Below are 7619 nucleotides of genomic sequence, written 5' to 3' on the forward strand. Positions count from 1 at the left end.
ATTTTTCCCGCCCAAAGCAAGCTCGTTTGGGATTGGCCGGAGTGGATGCGCACCGGCCCGCTGATTGGCTGAGAAGAGGCACGCGCCTACGGGCTCGGGAGCGGTGCTAGGAAGATTAGGGAAATTGCACAGCAACTGGCGAGGACCCTGAAGCCCTCCGCCCTGCACTCTGTGTCAACATCTTCATGTGGTGTCCTGGTCCCCCTCCCCTAATTCCCAGGATTCCCCCGCGTTGCCAGCCCCATAGACTGCTGTGGCCATTTTCTGAGGGCGAGGAAATGAAACCCTTGTAGAGTTAGGTGGTTGGGAGCAAGCTGCTCAGGTTTCCTTCATGGCCAAGGTATTTTGAGTCTTAATTGTGGGTGTGACTTTTTGAACAAACTTCACCCTGAATTTGTTTTTTATCGTTTTAATTTTTTTAAAAAATTTTATATTTTTGTTGTCGCTGTTGTTTCAAAGCTATTCCAGGGACCCTACGAGCACTTGACATCGGGGTATGATGGTCTCAGAAAATGCAAGATCCGCCCCACGGCAAGCCTCAAAATGTGTGCGCGCGAGCATGAGCGCATCCTGAAATAGTAAAGAAGTAAATAAACACAGGCGTTTTAGGGTGTTTGCACTTAAAATCAAAATTTGCGAAGTGCCCGGTTAAGCAGACACTCGTTTCGCTCAGGCACTAATGGGAGACGACAAATTTGGCGACCTAAGTAGGCCTGACAGCTCTTTCAGACTCACAACCATCTTGTAATTTAAGAAGGCGAGGGATAGAGGAAATACAGAACATCAAAATTCTGGTCTCTGCATGCACACAAATGGGCAAGCGTGCACGCACACACACTTGCACACAACACAACAAACACAAATTAGAAAAAGACTTGGGGCCAGGTGGTGGTGGCGCACGCCTTTAATCCCAGCACTTGGGAGGCAGAGGCAGGCGAATCTCTGAGTTCGAGGCCAGCCTGATTTACAGAGTGAGTTTCAGAACAGCCAGGGCTACACAGAGAAACCCTGTCTCACTAAAAAAAAAAAAAAAAAAAAAAAAAAAAAAAAGGCAAAGAGAGAAAGCTCTGTCAGTACTGTCTTTAAGTGTAAGCTCCTGCATGAGTTTCATCCCCAGAACCCATGTCAAAAAACCAGGCGTTATAATTCAAATTTGTAATCCCAGCACTGGGGAGGTACATACAGGCAGATCACTGGGCCTAGGCAGTCAGCCAGCCTACTTACTTGGTGAATTCCAGTGAAGAAAGGCCCTGTCTCAAAAGACAAGATGGGACCAGTATGATGGCTCGATGGCTAAAAGCACTTGTCACCAAGACTGATGGCCTGAGTTTGGTCCATTATGGAAGGAGAAAATCACCTCTGCTAATTTATTCTCTGGCCTCCACATGTGTTCTGTTATACATACGTGTCCATACAATACATGCACACAATAAATAAGTAAATAAATAAATAAGCAAAAATGATTTTTTTGGGGACTTAGTAATTCTGCACAGCCGTAGATGTTCTGGTACTGACGGTATAGACCAGGCTGGTCTTGAACTCACAGAGATCTGCCTGCTTCTGCCTTCCCAGTGCTAGGATTTTCGACTTGCACTACCATGCCTGGCTCTGAATTAATTTTTAATTAATTAATTTTTATTTTATGTGCCTTAGTGTTTTGCCTACATGTTTGTCTGTGTGAGAGTATTGGGTACTCTAAAACTGAAGTTACAGGCAGTTGTGAGTCAGCCTGTGGGTACTGGGAAGTGGACCCTGGTTCTCTGAAAGAGCAGTCAGTGCTCTTAACCGCTGATCCTTCTCTCCAGCCCCCCGACTTAATTCTGTAATTTAAAAACTGGTGGATGGGCAAGGACAGTTCTCTGAGTTCAAGGCCAGCCTGGTCTACAGAGCCAGCACCAGGACTGCCAAGACTACACAGAGAAACCCTGTCTCAAAAAAACAAAATAAAAGAATCTTTAAAAAGATGGAAGGCATCTGGATTTTGACACCTGAAGCAGACGTCTGGCCTCCACATGTGTACGGCTATGTAACAGTTTCCTGGGAGATTGAAACATTCTCTGTCCAGAAGGCCTTAAGCCGCAAGGCAGAAGCTGTTAGGGAAGTCCCTGAAACTGACCAGATCCACTAGGCCGCTCCCTGACAAATGAAGCGATAAAAACTGAGAGCTCTTCTCAGAAGAGCAGCCAAAGCTGCTAAAAGGCAAACCAAACCAAACCGAACAAACCGACAAAACGAATAAACAAGAAATAAGCCAGCTGAGGAGACTGGAAAAGGCTTAGACCAACTGAGGCACAGGGAAAGGACACTCTCCAACCTGCTGTGCAGTGTGCTCCAGGTTCCCGGCTTTGTGACCTGTCACCCATGCTGGGGTGGGCTTTGGTGATGCAGCTGTCTGAGGATGCAGTCTGAGGGTACAGGCTGAGGATGTGGTCTGAGGCAGCAGTCTGAGGACAGGATCACCCCTTTGGTCTGAGCACTGGTAGAGGCAAGAATCTAGTGGTTGGCCACTCTGCTTCTCTGATTCTTCAGCTTTCACCCCAAAAGCTGATTTCAAATTTTTATTAAGACCAATTATAATTTATGCTACACTTTCCCCTCACACAGGCATGCGGGCAAGCGGACACCTACACTCCCAAAAATATTTTTTAATAAATAATACAGTTTCCAGAAATATTTTTTCTGTTTTGTTTATATTTTTAATGCTGGGGCTAGAACTTAGGTCAACATGAATGAAATGATAGGTAAGTCAGTGCTAGAAAACTTGACTCACTGTGTAGCCCAGGCTGGTCAGGAGCGCCTGCCTCTGCCTCCCTAATGCTAGAATTTAAGGCATCATATTCAGCTTTTTTGTGCTTCTATTAATTATTATTATTATTATTACTATTAGAAGGAGGAGGAGGAGAGAGAGTGCTTGTGTGTGTGTGTGTGTGTGTGTGTGACATGAACACACACATTGTGGAGGTCAGAGGACAACTTTCAGGGTCAAATCTCAGCTAACATTTATTTCTATATGGGCCATGAGCTAAGAATGATTTTAACTTGTAATAGTTAAAATTAAACATTTTTAAATATAATAAAGCGGGTACCAGGTCATGGAGGTATAGGCCTTTAATTCCATCATTTACAGGGGCAGCAAGCAAAGGTGACAGATCTCTTTGAGGCCCGGGCCAGCCTGGTATAAACAGTGAGTTCCAGGATATCCAGGGCTACATAGTAGTGAGACATCTGTCTCAAAAAGGGTCAGGGGAGAAGAGGAGGAAGAGGAGGAAGAGGAGGAAGAGGAGGGGAATAACCTTTGGTCTTTTTCACAGATACTTTTATATGTGCTATGCACTTGTAGACACACTCAGCACAGACATAACAAAAGGCACATGTCAACCCAGTCTGCTTTAGCATGGCAAATTAGTCATAATTTAGTATGGTAATAGTCATCATCTCCATAAGATGGTGCTCAAAGACTGACTTTACTATATTTTTATTATACCGTATTTCTATGGGGGCATATGGGCACGCCAATGTGTAAAAACAGGAAGACCCTGTTCTCTCTCTCCACTGTGTGGGTTCCCTGGTCTAGTTTAAGTCACCAGGCTTGGGGCAAGAGCTCTTACCTGCTGAGCCATACCTGGCCCCCTGTAAACTTGGGTTTTCTGTGTGACTCTGGCTGTCTGGGACTCACTCTGTAGGCCAGGCTGGCCTCGAACTCAGTCAGAGATCCACCTGCCTCTGCCTCCCAAGTTCTGGGATCAAAGGCAAGGGCCACCACGTCCGGCTGAAGCACATACCTTTAACGACTGAGCCATCTCTCAGCTCCTTATCTGTATTTTTAAACCACTAATGAAATTAAACGTATTTCAGATTTATCAACCAGTTATTCCTTGATAAGTTATCCAGTTGTTCATTTCCCCCAGAATTCATGGGTGTTTTCTTTGTTTCTCTCCTGTGAGTGTGTGTCAGGTGCCAGGGATCAAACCCAGGGTTCCATAAATGTTGTGCAAGACCTCCACCACAGTCACAGCACCAGCTCCTACCTGTTCCTATGGACTGAAGAAATTTCTGTGTGTTAGAGAAATCAGCAAATCTGCCAGAAGAGCCACATATCCCGGCATGTTGTTTATCTTGCAACCTTGCTCATAACTTCTGTCAACTAGACAGAAGCTGGCTGACGGCAGAGGCTGGGAGATGGCTGATATTGTCTTGTCAAATGTACACATCTTTCCATTTTTACCTCTGGAGCTCATGTCAAACTTAGAAAAAAAATACCTTTTATAACTCAGGGTTATACACAGTATTCTTGTGGTTCCAAGTTTTCTACATTTAATATGTCATACTTGTGGGTTTATAAAAAATTTGATTATTTATTTTATGTGTTTAATATCTAATAGGGCTACTCCTTTAAAATACTACTTTTATACTTTCACAAATTTGTTAATTGATGTGAATTTGATATAGCATAAATTTATTCATTCAGAATCATTCAATATGTCCACAGTAACACAACCCTTACCTCCATTTGGTTCCAAAGCATTTCATCACGCCACAAGGAAACTGCATATCCACTAAGGAGTTTTCTCTCTATTTCACTTTCTCTGCATGTCTTTATTTTATGTTTTGTTTATATGTAAGTGTGTGCATCTCTGTATCTGCCATGTGTATGTGGGTGTCCACAGAAGCCACAAGAAGGCATCCCCTGAAGCTGGAGTTACAGGCAGCTGTAAGTGGTACAGGTGGGTACTGGGAACCAAACTTGGATCCTCTGGAAGAGCAATAATCACTCTTTGTAGCCAGAGACTGCTCTTTTGTTCCCAGTTGCCCAGACACAGAAACTATATTAATTACAACCCTGCTTGGTTGATAGCTTAGGTGTATTTCTAGCTACCTCTGACATCTTAAATTAACCCATTTTATTCATCTGTGCATCACTACAAGGCTGTGGCCTACGGATAAGGGTTCCGACATCTGTTTCCTTCGGCAGCTACATGGTGTCTCTTTGACTCGGCCTATTCTTGCTATATATCTCTGTTCGGATTTGGCACTTTATTTCCCAGCTTTATTCTGCCCTGCCATAGGCCAAAGCTGCTTCTTTATTAACCAGTGGTAATAAAACATATTCACACCATTCAGAGAGGAATCCTACATCAACTCTTAACCACTGAATCATCTTTCCATCTTTCTACACAAGTTTTTAATACACACATACACACACACACACATACACACATGTGTGTGAGTGTGTACATATGCAAACTTGTATTATAAAATATAGGACTGGAGTTCCAGAGTATCTGGTACCTTCCTCTGGCATGGAAGACACCAGACACACATGATGCACAGACATACATTCAGACAAAACAGTCATCATTCTTACATATAAAATGAATGATACTTTTTTAAATTAAAAAAGCAAAACGAAACATAGGCAGTGGTGACACAAACCTTTAATCCCAACACTTGGGAGGCATAGGCAGGTGGATCTCTGAATTCCAGAACAACCAGGGCTACACAGAGAAACCCTGTCAAAAAAAAAAAAAAACACAATCAAACAACCAAAAACAAAATTACAAAACTAAAACCACAACTAGTCTTAGGGCTGGAGAGATGGCTCAGTGGTTAAGAGCACTGGTTGCTCTTCCAGAGTACTCAGGGTTCAATTCTCAGCACCTTCATGGTGACTCACAAGCATCTATTAACTTCAGTTCCAGGGGATTTGATGCTCTCTTCTGGCCTCCATTGGCACCAAACACATACATAGTACATAGACCTACATGCACCAGCCACATAAAATTTAAAAAAAAATTAAAAACAAACCAGTCAGGTGTGGTGGCTCATGCCATCTTCTAACCCCAGCACTCAGGAAACAGGGAGGTGGCTCTCTGTGAGTCTGAGGCCAGCCTGATCTACAGAGTGAGTTCAGGCCAGCCAAGGTTATACAGTGAGATGAGACCCTGTCTCAAACCACTCAAAACAAACCTAGGCTTCAGGCTCATTAAACACTAAGAACTCTTACAATTCAAATTCAAGAATCCTCCTGATATTTTTCCCTGATCGAGATCATTCTCCAGTACAGATTGTGCATTCGTGGGGCCAAAGGCTTAATGTTGGGTCTGGCTGATCCACAGCTAAATTGTGCTGTGGTTTTCTCAAGCACCTCTGACTGCTGTCCTGTCTCTTCAACAGCCTTGTAAGCCCGCAGCGACAGCTTTTTTGGTTGTTTTGTTTGTTCATTTTTAAAACACTATTTCAGGGGACTGGAGAGATGACTAAGCGGTTAAAGAACATTGCCTGCTCTTCCAAAGTCCTGAGTTCAATTCCCAGCAACCACATGGTGGCTCTCAACCATCTGTAATGAGGCCTGGTGCCCTCTTCAGGCATGCACGTAGACAGAATGTTGTATACATAATAAATAAAGAAACATTAAATAAATAAATAAATAAATAAAACACTATTTCAGGGAGGGAGGATCACGCTGCTGTATGTGAGCAAAGGTCAGAAAGCAGTGTGCTGGGGTTGCTTCTCTTCAACCATAAGTGGATTCTGGGGATTGAACTCAGGTCGTCAGGCTCGGGGACCCATCTGGCCAGTCCCTACTACAATTTTCATTTTCTCCAGTTCAGCCCTAACAGCATCTGCTGATGGCTTTAGACCATCACATTCTCATTTAGTTACTGTAGATTATTGACCCCGACGGGTGCCGGAAGACTGCTTGGATCATAGTTTAAACAACAGTGAAAAGAGAATTCAACACCCAGAGTTTTATTTCAGATAATGTGATGCTACTCACTGTTATTTATTAACTGTTTATCAACTGCCACACCACACATCTTGTCTTCTTTAATTCTTTGTTTTTTAAAAAAGGGTTTCTTTGTGTAACCCTGGCTGTTCTGGAACTAGCTCTGTAGACCAGATTGGTCTCGAACTAACAGAGATCTGCTTGCCTTTTGCCTTCCAAGCTGGTGTATGCTGCCACTTCATTTAATTAATTAAATTAGCTGCCAGGCTCATTTAATTCTTAAGACACCCACCAGATGTGGGTGCTGGGAACTGAACCCAGGTTTTCTTGAAGAACAGTATGTGCTTTTAACTGCTGAGCTGTCTGTCCAGCCCCTAACCTCCTTCCTCTTAATAGATAAGTAAAATTTTAAGGACCAAGTAGCCTGTTTGGTCACAGAGATCCCAGTGGCATTGGTGTGTCATGAACTCATGCTTTCTGATTCCACAGACACCCTCAGACCAAGGGCCACTCATTCCAGAGGTGGTCTGTCTTTCCACAGCTGTGAGGGAAAGTCTGGGCTGGGTGTGCCTGACTGATTAGGCCTTGCCAAAACATTCCAACCCTGCTTTCATATTTAGGAATCCATCTGGTCTTTGTCCTGTGTGTTTTCCTTTCCATTTTAAAATGTGAGAGTCTTTTCTGAGGAAGAGCTGATGCATGTGTTTTTGATTCATTTAAGCTTAATTTCTCCAAAAAAAGGGGCAGACATCCCTGAGCGTCGCACATTTTCAAATGACAGGAAACACAGAGAAGCCAAGTGTGGGGACACTGTGTGGGGACAGTGGGCAGAGACAGACCTCAGGCGCTCATCAGGCTCTCCTGTTTCAGGAAAATGATGTCACTCAACCCT

Source organism: Myodes glareolus, chromosome 9, assembly GCF_982192425.1.
Source record: "Myodes glareolus chromosome 9, mMyoGla1.1, whole genome shotgun sequence".
Taxonomy (NCBI): Eukaryota; Metazoa; Chordata; class Mammalia; order Rodentia; family Cricetidae; genus Myodes; species Myodes glareolus.